Here is a 13,844-nt window from a genome sequence, read left to right on the forward strand (position 1 = left end):
AACAATTTTTGCTCTGGTAGCAGTGGAAAAGGCTCAAAAGTCAAGTAATCGAGTAGCAACATGAGCAGACAAGGGAAGAAGAACTCTTCTACCAGAGGGGAGAGCTTTGTCCCAAATCACTGGGGTTTTCTCAGCTGCCAGAGCTATTAGTTGGGTGCCCTCTCTGAAGCCTCCACATGCTCTGGCCAACTGGTCACACACCCCAGGACCTCCACCCCAGACAGTGATCCAGATCCAAGCAGGTTGAGGCAAGAGTGATTACCCCTCAGATTGGTCGCTTGGTCCCCCTATATTCTGCAGGCCAGGAGCTGAAGCTGCCACTTGGGGGTGGCGCCATGTGGCCGCTGCATCTCAGCTACTTTTCTCCTGGGGGCAAAGGCTGACCCCACTCCTGAATTCTCAGTTCTAAAAGTCCACACTGCACTGACCTCTCACTTTGTCCTTAGCATCTATGTGTTGATAATTCTGCAGACCGCCACAGTTGCTGGTGATCTGAAGTCCCTCCATCCTGTGGCTGGCCAGACCACCCTGAGGCTAAGAGCTCTGACTTGCAAGGGGCTGCGGTCAGCTTCCAGAGTGCTGTGCTGGCTACTTCCTGCCAGCCTGCTGGGCTGTCCTTAGCGGGAGGTTAGCTTCTCTGTGCGTCATTTTGTGGGTTCTGTAGCTCCAAAGTTTGTTCAGAGTCACCTTTTACATGAATTGGAGGGAGTGGAAGCAGGAGCCCTGAGGAAATCCTGTTTCTACTCCGCCATCTTGACTCCGGCCCGTGAATAGCATTTTTCAACATGAGACCTGAACTGTCTTAGATCATTGAAATTAGCTAAGTCATTCACAGTTGATCATCATATAATATTTGCTGTTACTGTGTAAACAGCCTGGTTCTGCTCATTTCACTTTGTATCAGTTCATGTAACTCCAGGATTTTCTGGAAATCGTCCTGATCATAATTTTTTATAGCACAGTAGTACTCAGTTATAATCATATACTACAATTTGTTCAGCCATTTCTCAGTTAATAAATATCCCCTCAATTTCCAGTTCTTTGCCACCATAAAAAGAGCTGCTATCAATACTTTTTTAGAAATTGGTCCTTTCCCCTTTTAAAAAATTTTTCCGAGGTACAGACCTAGAAGCGGTATTGCTGTATCAAAGGGTATATATACAGTTTTATGGCCTTTTGGGCATAGTTCCAAATTGTTTTCCAGAAATGTTTGGATCACTTCACAATTCCACCAACAGTGTTCCAATTTTCCCATATTGCCAACATTTATTATTTTTCTTTTCTGTCATATTAACCAATCTGATGGGTGTGAGGTGGTACCTCAGAATTGTTTTAATTTGCATTTCCCAGTCAATAGTGATTTAGAGCATTTTTTCATATAACAATAGATAGCTTTGATTTCTTCATCTGAAAACTGCTGGTTCATATCCTTTGACTCTTTATCAGTTGGGGAATGACTTGTTTTTTAAATTTGACTCAGTTTTTTACATGTTTGAGAAATGAGCCTTTATCAGAGACACCAAGGCTGGGAATACTTTGGCAGAAATTAGGTTTCAACTAACATTTAACACCACCTGCTCAAATTGCATGCTCAACCTGGTATGAAAGGCACATAGAAAAAAATTAGGAGACAAACCAGATCCACGTCCTTTCATGGCTATGGCAAAGGAGATACTTCTTAACCAAACAAGGAATACGGACAATCACAAACAATAAAATAGATGCTTTTGATTACATAAAGTTTTTTTTACTAACAAAACTTAATAAAGTAAGGGTAAGGATGGAAGGTGCCAATTGAGGGGAAAAATCAAATATCTCTGATGAGGATGTGCTATTCAAACCATATTGGGAATTATTACTGGATAATGAATCCCCAATGGATAAATGGTCAAAGAATATGAATAAGCTTTTCTCAGAGGGAATTATATACTATTAACAACTATATGAAAAATTGCTTGAATAAGCATTACAAATCAAGTCAAAATAACTCAGGTTTCAACTCATGTTCAGAAATGAGCATAAATAACAAAAGATGGAAATAGTCTAGACTCTAGATAGCATGATGTAGTCGAAAGAACGTCTGATTTGGATTCAGAGGTCCTGGGTTCAAATTCTGGTTCTGCCACTTACCGCTTGTGTGAAATTAAACAGAGTACTTGACCCCTCTGGACCTTGATTTCCTCAACTGCAAAATGAAGGTATTAGACTAGATGACCTGAAAGTCTCCTTCCATCTCTAAATTTCTAATCCTCACTGTTGAAGAGATTGCCTACAGCACAGTAATACACTTATCATGGACTTATGAACCATACCATTTTGGAAAAAGCAATTTGAAATGATCACAACTTAAAATGGCTATTCCTTTTCACCAGAGATCCAATTGTTAAGATGTCAAAGATGGAAAAATATTCATAGCAGCACTTTTTGTGGTGGCAAACAACTAGAAACAAAGTGGGTACTGTTAGTTGAAGAATGGCTAAACAAATTGTATTACATGAATAAAAGAAGAAATTTTTGTATAGGAAGAATTCAGAGAAGGATGGATAAACTTACGTAAATTACTTCAGAATGAAATAAGCAGAAACAAAAAATAGGTGTGTTCACAAGATGGAAACTATATAATAATGTGAATAGAAAGCAAATTCACACAGAGATAAAACTTATCATGGTGAAATTTTTTTTTTAAAGCAATCGGGGTTAAGTAACTTGCTCAAGGTTACACGGCCAGTTATTTCTGGGTGGGTGCTAAGTGTTTGAGCCCAGATTTGGTCCCCAGGTCATCCCGACACTGGAGCCGGTGCTCTTACTCGCTGTGCTACCTGGCCTCCCCACATGGTGAAATTTTAATGACCAATCTTGGCCTTAGAGAAGAGATGAAAAGATAGACTTTTCTCCCTTCTTTGTAGAGGTGAGGGAAGTGGTGGAATATTACATATATTGTTCAGTCTCTGTTGATAAGTTGATTTTCCTGAACAGATTTTCTCTTTAAAATCTTTGTTATGAGGGATAGTTTTCTGGGAAAAGGAGATGGAAAGTGATGTATTTGCAAATGAATGTGATGTATAAATAAAAGTTACTGATAAAATTATGTTAACATTTTAAAAGAAAATGAATCCCTAAAGGTAAGCTCATTTCTCTTCCATAGTTGGAAAATTACTCAGCAAAAGCAAATAAAAACAAATGTTAAAAACACAACCATTGTGAAAGATATCTTCTTTTTCTATAATTTGATTGAATTTTTGTTTTGAAATTCATCAGAATACAGATATGTCTACTAGATGAATAAAGTGATAAGCTGAGCATTTGTTCAGTGCATTTAATTAATACTGCAAGTTAGAATGAGAAACTGAGCCGCTCTTCCCCTACCAACAGTAGATTTCTCTTTCTGAATTAGTTTGATCATTGTTTATTTTTTTTTTCACAAATAATCTTGGAGGCCAAGTGACATTTCTAGGGAATGTTATGTATGTGGAAGCAAATGAAGTCCTAAGGGATTTAAATAACCAAATTAGTATTTGAAAGCAGTATTTAATTGAAGAGAATGGAATTTTCATTAATATTTAAATCAATCTCTGATCTAAATGAGTTTGAAATTTTATTTTAATATGTCAAAAATACCAAACTAGATTTCAAAATCAGCTTATGTTACAGAGGGCCCTCATACTTCTAAAAAGCCACATCTCTTTTTTCCTCCCCCTCCAAAGAACCCCAAAAGCAGAGTCTGTTAGTGTTCACACCTGGCAAAAGGTTGGTGTAGTGGGAAGTACTTACTACCTGGGTCACCTTAGGGAAGTCACTTCAGTTTTCTAAACCTCAATTGTAAAATGATGGGATTGTTCATTGATTTAAAAATGAAAATGTAAAATCAAATGATGATGTTGTAGTAGAAGACCTCAAAAGCTTCCTTCCATCTCTAAACCTAAGATCCTATGATCTCTCCTCCTATGTAATTCTGGCAGCTGCTTAATGAGGTACATACTCTTATGCCCATTTTACTGATGCAGAAGCTAAATCACAGAAAGATTAAGTGACTTGCCCAGCATCACAGCTTCATTGCAGCTAGTAAGTGTCCAGGGTGTGATTTGAACTCAGGTCTTCTTCATTCCAAGTTTATCATGGCATCTGCTATGCTTTGTTCTTTTTTGTATGTCTCATTGCCAATATATATTGGGAAGCTCCTTGACAAGGTTCTGGAGGGAAGTGTCCATAGTACCACCAGCAATTCTAGAGATCCTGTAATTGTGATGTTAGTATTTATTGAGCTGAAGTCCCCCACATCAGAAGAGGTTCCCAGACATCCTTGAGCTACTCTTGCTGCATTAAGCCAGGTCGTGTAGAGCTTTACAAACTAAACAGAAGAGTTTATATTTGATCCTAAAGACAATGGGAAGCCACTGGAATTTGTAGAGTAAGGACATGATGTGTTTGGATTGCAGTGTACAGGATGGACTGGAAGGTGGTGAGAGGTTTGAGGCAGGGACACCAAGTAAGAGACTGATCCAATAATGTAGGTGAGAAATGATTCAAGCTTGACTAAAGGTGTAGTTACATGAGTGGGGAGAAGAGGTCAAATGGTTAGAGATGTTGGGAGGGTAGAAATGTCAATGTTTGGTGACTGATCAGAGGCTCAGGTGAGGGTGAGTGAGGATCCAGAATGATGTCAGGGTTGCTAACCTGGGAGACTGGAAGACTGATAGTCACTTCACAGAAATAGGAAACTTTTAGAGAGGGGAGGATGTAGAAGAAAAGATAATGAATTCTATTTTGTGCATGTTGCATTTGAGATGTTTCCTAGATACCCACTTTGAAATATCTGATAATTTGTGATATAGGATTGAAGCTTAGGGGAGAAACTATGGTTAGTTATGCAGATTTGGGAGTTATCTGTATAATGATGATAGTTAAGCCCATGGAATCTCTTGTGGTTACTGGGAGAGAATGTGTGTGTAGAAGAGATGGCTTAGGGAATAATGTTGGGGAACACCCCTAGTTAGGGGGCATGACCTGAATGATAAGCCAACAAAAGAGACTGAACAGGAGCACTCAGAGGTGGGAGGAGGCAGAGCAGTCAGGAAAACTCAAGGAGGACAGACTATCCAAGAGGAGAGGGTTCCCAACAATGTTAAAGACGGTGATTAGATTGAGAAGAATTAGGACTGAGAAAGGATCTGGCAAGTAAGAAATAATTGGAAACTTTGGAGAGAGCAATTTCAGTTGCGTGATGAGATTGGAAGCCAGATTGTAAAGGTTGAAGAGGAAGTAGAAATGGCCTTTTCCTTTTTAAAAATTAAAAAAATCCTCCTTAATAGTATTTTATTTTTTCCAATTATATGTAAAAAAGATAGTTTTTAGCATTAATTTTTGTAAAATTTTGAGTTCCAAATTTTTCTTCCTCCCCTCTCTAAGACAGCAAGCAATCTCATATATGTTATACATGTACAATTATATTAAACATAAGAAATGGTCTTTTCAAGGAGTTTGAGAAATGGAGGACAAATTTAGGAAGATAACTTAAATGTTGAGGAGAGTTCTACATGTTTGAAGGCAGCAGAGAAGAAGCCAGGTGATAGGGCATCGAAGATTCAAGGGCAGTAAAACTGAGGATGGAGTGTGCAGGAGATGATCAGAAGGGATTGATCAAATGTACATATAGAATGTTTGGCCTTGGCAAGGAGAGAGTTACCTTCCTTCAGACACTAAGGGAAAGGAAGAGAGAATGGGAGATGACATCAAGGGGTTTTTAGATGAAGAACATGGAAGAAGTAGGAGTCCATGTCAGATGGGCTTATTTTTTCTCAGAAAAGGAAGAGACAAGGTTGTCAGCTGAGAGGAGGGGAGGCAAAAATATAGAAGGTTTGAGGATGGAAGAGAAAGTTTAAAATAGCTTCTGTGGGAAGTGAGATAGGGAAAAATAAAAGGATTCGTTTGCTGCAGTGAGGGCTCAGTTGAGGTTGGATACATGAATTTGTAATGTACCCAGTCAGCATGGTTGTGGGATTTCCTCCAGCTTCATTCAGTGACTCCTGAGGAAGAATGGAAGAGGAGGAGGAGGATGGGAATAAGCAAGGGCTGAGTTTTGTCAGGAAAAGAGTGACATAGTCAAAGGAGAAAGGGATTCAAGAGCCAAACTGAGTTTCAACTCTTCAAACCTACTTCCCTAAAGACTGAGGTGGTGTAGGAGAAAGTACACTCCAGAGGTGTTAAGGAAAATGTATGTTTGTTCTGTGTAATGCCAAGCAAAGGCAACTTCCCAAGGTTCAAAATACCAGCATATGTGCTCTCCATTTTATTCAGTGAAAAATTAAGAACAGAGAAGATCAAAATATGACATCATTCAAAATACAGCATTTACTAAGTGTGATTCAATAATCTCCAAGTACTACCTGATTTAATCAAGTACTACTCCACCCCTGGACATTACATTCATTTAATCAATCACAAAGTCCCTCTTCTAAATACTATTCCACCCCTAGTCTGTACATTCATTTAGTCCATCACAAAGCCCCTGTTCTCAAATGGAGATTAGTTTCCAATCATAAGTAAAGTACATTCATTCGTTCAATCACAGAGCACAAAAAGGTCAAAAGTTCCCCACCCTTGGATCACAATTGAGTCTACCCCAGAGTTACAACAAGCTTAAGCACAGCATTTAATACCCAAATGGAGTTCTTTTCTTCATCTTGACATGAGGCAAGTTCTCAGCAATCTTTGTTCCTGGGGAGACAAAGCTTAGCAAGGCCACAAGATACATTGCCAATGTCTTCATTAATTCATTCTCTGTCTGCAGAACAGTCCTAGGACCCCTGAAAACATTAGCAAAACCCTCTTCCAGGATTTCTGTAAACATACAACAAGAAAATCCTTCTTCAGGGCTTCTGAACCAACAGTAAGGTTCCAACACCTCTGCAACAACAGCACTGTCCTTCACCAGTGGACAGAATTCACTCTCTGTCTGCAGAACAGTCTCAGTAGCTCTGAACCAACAGCAAGGTTCCAAGACTTCTACAACAACAGGACTGTCTTTCACCAGTGGACAAATCTGGCAAAACAACATCAAAACAGACAGACAAAGTACCAGCAAAACAGCCATGTCTCTTCAGTCCTTGGCAGCTCTCAAAGTCCAGGGCAATTCAAAGTGGCCCTCAGCAATCCTCTCAGTCTCTCTCTGCCTCCAAAGGTGCTGCTTGCAAAAAGTTCTTCTGCCTCTCTCTTTTCTGTGTCTCTCTAAATTTATGTCACCAGCTCCTCTCAGTTCAGCCCTCTCTGTTCATGTCAACAAGTCCATCCCACAAATGGGATTAACAAGCTCTGGGTTTTAACACAGTCAAACCAAAAACCAAGCCAATACAGGGGGATCTTTAAATTCAATTACTATTACATTCTGCCTCTGTCTTTGAAGTAAACAACTTGATGTAAAAATCTAGTTGATGTTAAGTGGTTAAATGAATCCAGTGTCCTAGTTGCTGGCCCCTAAGAAGGTGGGGTACACAGATGGTGAGGCCTCTAGCCAATGGCAGTAGAGAAAATGGCCCCTCACAGTTTCTTAGAACATTGCAATAGGAAATTACAATAATGAGACAGTGTAGCAGAAAGTTCCTTAGGACACTGAAGGGGGCAGTGTAGCAACCCTGGCTTTGAGAAAGAGAACCCACCTTGCATGCATTATGGAAGATGGGGAGAACAGCAGGAAAAGCCATAGGGGTAGCATTGGGTGGGATATAAATAGAAACTTACCATCTCCAACTGATTTTGCAGAGAGAGTTGGTCTGGTCTTGGGTCTGCCTCCTTGCCTGAGTGACTGGTGGGAATGGGCATGTGTATGTGTGTGACAGGGGAAGGGGGAAATTGGGGCTAGTGGTTACCCAGCAAAGGGCACCAGCTGGCAGCTTGACCTGGATCTGGGTTTGGCCAGGGTCTGACAGGAGCAGGTACTCCTGTTCCTCCTCCCACGTATCAGAAACTGGTGGTCTCCCACTTGGAACATAAAGATCCACCCAGAATTAAGTGGGAGAGCAGAATATATTATACCCCAGGTATAATATCTCAGATCAGCAACAATAAAAATAAAAATGGTTAAAGATAAACATGAGAACTATATTATGCTTAAAACCAATGAAATTTTATACACATATACATATATATGCATTGTGTGTGTACGTCCTCTGAATGGCATAGCATGTAAGTAGTTGAAGGAAAAGTTAGTTGAATTACAGAGAGAAATAGAGAGCAAAATCACAATAGTTAAGTACCTCATTGTGTACTTTTCAAACTTAAACATATCTCATAAGAAGACATATAAAAAAGAATTAAGAACCTTATTAGAATTTTAGGAAAGGTAGATATGACAGATTTCTGGTAATTAGAATGGCAGTTGAAAGGTATATACATATTTTTTAGCTGTTGATTCATCTTTACAGAAGTTGGCATAAAATTCCACAAACAAATGTAGAAAAACAGAAATATTAAACACTTCATTTTGTGGCCACTGCTAATTAAAAATTATAACTAATGAAGGATCTTTGAACAAAGCATTTGTGTAAATAGAGGCTAAATAATTCAATCCTAAATAATTAATGTGTCAAAAAATTCTTAGGCACAATAGATAATTTCATTTAAGAAAATTATAATAATGAGACAACATAATAAAACTTTTGGGATATAGCTAAAGCCGTCCTTAAGGGAAATTTTATATTTCTAAATAATCAACAAAAGAGAAAAAGAATAAGTTAATTAACTGGGTGTATGACCAAAAAGGCAACAATTAGAAAAAACTCTACTTAAAAAATCTGAAAATCAAGGAAGAGAAAGACAAAACTGAAAACAAACAAAAATTCACCGTTGCATTGATAAAACCAGGAGCTGTTTTTTTTAAAGAATAATAAATGTAATAAATTATTATCTAATCCGATCAATAACAGAGAGGAGAATCTAACTGCAAATATAAAAAATTAAAAAGGAGAATTCACATCAAGTGAAGAGGAAATAAAAGGAATTATCAAACTATTTTGCTCAATTACATGCTACTAAAACTGGTAAGTGAAATGAATTAATATTTACAATAAATATAACAGATTAACAGAAGCAGAAATTGAAAACTGAAATAGCCCCATCTCGGAAGAAGAAATTGAACAAGGCATGCATAATAAAAGAACTCCCAGAGTCAGTAGCAATAAGACCAGATGGAGATATGTAGCAACAAGCACCCCAGCATCCCCAGGGTGGCTGTCAACACAGGTTCTTAGATCTGCTTTTCTAAAGGAAAGCAACTCAAAATGGCTTAACAAGCTTACTTTAATCAACTAAACCTATATCGTTTACCTAGTTCAGGGGAAAAAGGTCAGCACCACGAACTTCAGAGTATACAGACAGAAGTTACAAGACAGAGAAACAGATCAAGTAGACAGGCTTCCAAACTGTCCAACCATTACATCCATACAAAATCACAGTTACCAGAGAGAGAAGCATGAACATTTGGGTTTTCAAAGCCGGGGGGCTCTCAATGGCTGCCCAGAGTCTCATCTGGTCAAATCACACAACACTTCTCAAAGTGAGCCCCAAAGCAAAGCCTCCCATCAGGGATTATATAGCCTTCTCCTTGGCTCAGAGAATGTAACCATCCTCTTGACCCACTGCCCAATCACACAGCATCAAGGTGTGGGCATTCCTGAAAACCAAGCCTCCTGCCACAGGTTCCATGTGACCACATTCAGCCTATTAGGGGGCAGAGTACATTTTCAAATCAAGGAAGGTTCTCAGAGTCTCTTAGGCCTATCAAAGGGCCTAGGGGCAGGGAAGATCTTTAAAACTGCATTTCCATTACAAAATAGAAGTTAATTCTATAAAACATTCAAAGAACAATCTCATATTATAGAATTTGCTTATAAAAATCAGAAAAGAAGGGATTCTATCAAACTCCTTCTAGGAGACAGATATGGTCCTGATACCTAAAACAGGAGAAAGAAGAGAATGAAAACTGTAGACCACTATATCTAATGAATATCAATGAAAAACCATGGAATAAATTATTTAGTAAAGAGGCTACAATAACATTAAAAAGATTTACATTATGCTTTTTACATAATGACCTGTTTGGAGTTATGCCAAGAGTTCAAGGTGGCTCAATATTAGGAACACCATAAACATTAGTAGTATGCCATAGTGGACAGAATTCCAATCCTGCTTCTGGCATATGCTGGCAAGTCATTTAACTACTCTGAGTCCTAGGCTCTTGGCACTGTAAGTTTTAGGAAAGCTACCTTCATTGGTAAAGAAAGTTTCTTCACCTGGGAGTGTCTTATTCTAATGAAATCGCAGGTTCTGTCCCTATCCTGATAAACATCAAATACTGGGGGCGGCCAGGTAGCACAGCGAGTAAGAGCACCGGCTCCAGTGTTGAGAAGACCTGGAGATCGAATCCTGGGCTCAGACACTTAGCACCCACCCAGAAACACCTGGCCATGTAACCTTGAGTAAGTTACTTAACCCCAATTGCTTAGGGGCGGCCAGGTGGCTCAGCTAGTAAGAGTACCAGCTCCAGTATTGGGATGACCTGGATCAAATCCGGGCTCAGATACTCAGCACCACACCCAGAAACAACTGGCTGTGTAACCTTGAGCAAGTTACTTAACCCCTATTGCTTTAAAAAAAAAAATCAAATACTGTATCAGTCAGAAAATCATGCAAAATTATAATTAATAATGATTAAATACAAAAACACTTTTGACAAAGAACATCCTTTTATGAAAAATTAAAAGGCATAGGAATAAATATAACATTCCTTAATATGGTAAAAATTAATATTAAACTTTATCTAAAACTAAGATGTAGCATTATCTATAATAGAGACATATTTTCTAGTAAGATTGGGGGTAAAGTAAGGATGCCCATTATCTTTACTCTTATTTGATATAGTTCTAAGAATGTACATTATTGTAATAAAACACAAAAAATAAATTGAAGGAATAAATATCTACAAAAACAAAATTATTGCTTTTCCTGTATAACGTGATGATGTATTTAGAGAACTCTAGAGAGTCAATGAAAAAAAATCTATTGAAGTAATAATTTCAGTAAAATAGCAGGATATAAAATAACCCACAGAATCACCAACCCCTTCGTCATATTATCATCAAAATCCAGCAGGATGAAATAGGAAAGGAAATTCCATTAAAAATAACTATAGAATATATAAATACATGGGAATCCATTTACCAAGACAAAGTAATTATATGAATGCAACAAGAAAATGCTTTTTACCAAAATAATGATACAACTAAATGATTGGAGGGCGTAGCAGCAAGCACCCCAGCATCCCCAGGATGACTGCCAACACGGGTTCTTAGATCTGCTTTTCTAAAGGAAAGCAACTCAAAATGGGTTAACAATCTTGCTTTAATCAAACATATGTCATTTACCTAGTTCAGCGGAAAAAGGTCAGAACCCTGAACTTCAGAGAATACAGAGGTTACAAATAGCCAAAAAAATACAGAGAAACAGATCAGCAGACAGGGCTTCCAGCTGTGTGACCATTACATCTATACCTAGTCAGTTACCAGAGAGGGAAGCACCAACATCTGGGTTTTCAAAGCTGGGGGACTCAATGGCTGCCCAGAGTCTCATCTGGTCAAATCACATAACTCTTCTTAAAGTGAGCCCCAAATCAAAGCCTCACCTCAGGGTATATATATCCTTCTCTGGCTCAGAGAATGTCACAACCCTCTTGGCCCATTGCCCAATCACAAAGTAAAAACAAGCCTCCCACCACAGGCTCCATGTGACCACATTCAGCCTATTAGGGGGCAGAGTATATTTTCAAATGAAGGAAGGTTCTCAGAGTCACTTAAGCCTAGCCAAGGGCCTAGGGGCAGGAAAGATCTTAAATTCCCATTCCATTAACATTAGGATTGCAAAGCATAGTGCCTCTATTTTTTCCAAGATCCATGACCATTTAGATTAAAATTGTAAGGCCTAAGATCATGGAGGGGTGGAATGTAATAATAATGGAATTTAAAGATCCCCCTGTATTGGCTTGGTTTTTGGGTTGAGTGTTGAAATCCAGAGCTTGTGAATCCCACTTGTGGGATGGACTTGTTGACATAAAAAGAGAGAGCTGAACTGGGAGGAGCTGGTGCCTTGGATTTAGAGAAGGCCCAAGCAGAGAGAGAGGCAGAAGAACTTTTGAGAGCAGCATCATACAGGCAGAGAGAGAGAGGATTGCTGAGAGCCAGTTGGAGCTGCCCAGAACTTTTGAGAGCTGCCAAAGACTGAGGAGACATGGCTGTGACGCCGGTATTTTGTCTGTCTGTTTTGATGCTTTTTTTTGCCAGATTTGTCTGATGGTGAAGGACAGTGATGTTGTTGCAGAGGTTCTGGAACCTTGCTGTTCGTTCAGAAGCCCTGAAAGAGGATTTTCTTGTTGTATGTTTACAGAAATCCTGGAGGAGGGTCTTGCTGATGTTTTCAGGGGTCCTGAGACTGTTCTGCAGGCAGAGAGTGAATTGATGAGAAGACTGGCAATGTATCTTGTGGCCTTGTTAAGCTTTATCTCCCCAGGAACAGAGATTGCTGAGAACTTGCCTCAGGTCAACATGGAGAAAAGACCTCTCTTTTGGTATTAAATGCTGTGATGATATCTTAACCTTGTTGTAACTCAGGAGTAGATGGCCTTTGTGCTCTCTACTGCCCCTTTTGAGAAGTTGCTTGGTGTTAACTGATGATAATTGTAATTCAATCCAGGGGTGGGAAACTTGACTTTTTGTGCTCTGTGATTGACCAAATGAATATACTTTGTTTATGATTGGAAACTAATCTTAATCTCCATTTGAGAAGAGAGACTTTGTGATTGACTAAATGTACTGCTCAGGTGTGGAGTAATACTTGGAAATTATTGAATCACACTTGGTGAATTCTGTATTTTGATTTTCTCTGTTCTGTGAATGTTTTGCCTTAATTTGTCACTGAATAAAATGGAGAGTTACTATGCTGGTATTCTGAACCTTGGAAGTTGTCTTTGCTTGGCATTACAGAGGGATATTATTTGGTCATGGTTAGGCCATGCCAATATCACAAAAATGACAATGTTGCCCAAACTGATTTTTTGATTTAGTGCCATACCAACAAAACTCTCAGAGAATTACTTAATAGAATTTACAGCCTTCCTACAGTGACTGTAAGCCAGTCTAGCTGATGTAACAAGGCTCCCTGAGGAAGAGGAAAGTAGCAGTTGCTAGGGGAGTCTGATCACCACTGTCATCATGGCTGCCACCCTTCCTCAGATCTTGCTGGAGATGACCCAGGTCCCTGAGCCTAAGAGCCTTGGGTATGGCAGATCCCCAACCACTGGCCATACTTCCAGCTTGACTTCCACAACCATCAGTGAGGAAGCAGTCTCTGTTCAAAATGGATCTACCATTATCAGCTGCCATAATTGATAATCAGGTCAGCATCAGAGCTCTGGCAGTAAGAGTGCTCTCCAGACTTCTTGTCATGCTTTCAGTTCATTCCCTCACACCTGTCATCCTGTGGAGCCAAGAAAGCCTTATGGAGAAGGGGCCAGCCATCTCCCCACCTACTGACCCACTGCCACTGAAAGGTCAGGCAAGTCAGACGAACTTAAACTGCAAGGGACAGAGAAGAAGAAACAGGAGGTGACATGGGCCAGGCAAACCAAACCATTGCCACCTCCCCTAAGACTATGTGGGAGGCAACCCAGATCCCTGAGCCCATGAGCCCACCTCCTGGCCTGCCTCCATAGCAGCTGCTGAGGCTATCATCTTGTATCAGCAATGCCATATTCACAATGCCTATGGAGATTACAGATATGCTGATATAATTATCCATCACAA

General features: G+C 39.4%; 1 long non-coding RNA gene across 1 annotated transcript; it reads left to right on the plus strand.

Annotated features, from left to right (window-relative positions):
- The first annotated feature begins 11,693 nt into the window (after positions 1 to 11,693).
- On the plus strand, positions 11,694 to 12,987 carry LOC138174508 (uncharacterized). The gene is made up of 2 exons (XR_011171757.1): positions 11,694 to 12,288; positions 12,430 to 12,987. It is a non-coding gene; the product is annotated as an uncharacterized lncRNA (long non-coding RNA).
- Positions 12,988 to 13,844: the final 857 nt, after the last annotated feature.

The sequence above is a fragment of the Petaurus breviceps genome, unplaced genomic scaffold, assembly GCF_028583685.1.
Source record: "Petaurus breviceps papuanus isolate PSGF00001 unplaced genomic scaffold, PetGlider_PUasm1.0 689, whole genome shotgun sequence".
In the NCBI taxonomy this organism is placed as follows: Eukaryota; Metazoa; Chordata; class Mammalia; order Diprotodontia; family Petauridae; genus Petaurus; species Petaurus breviceps.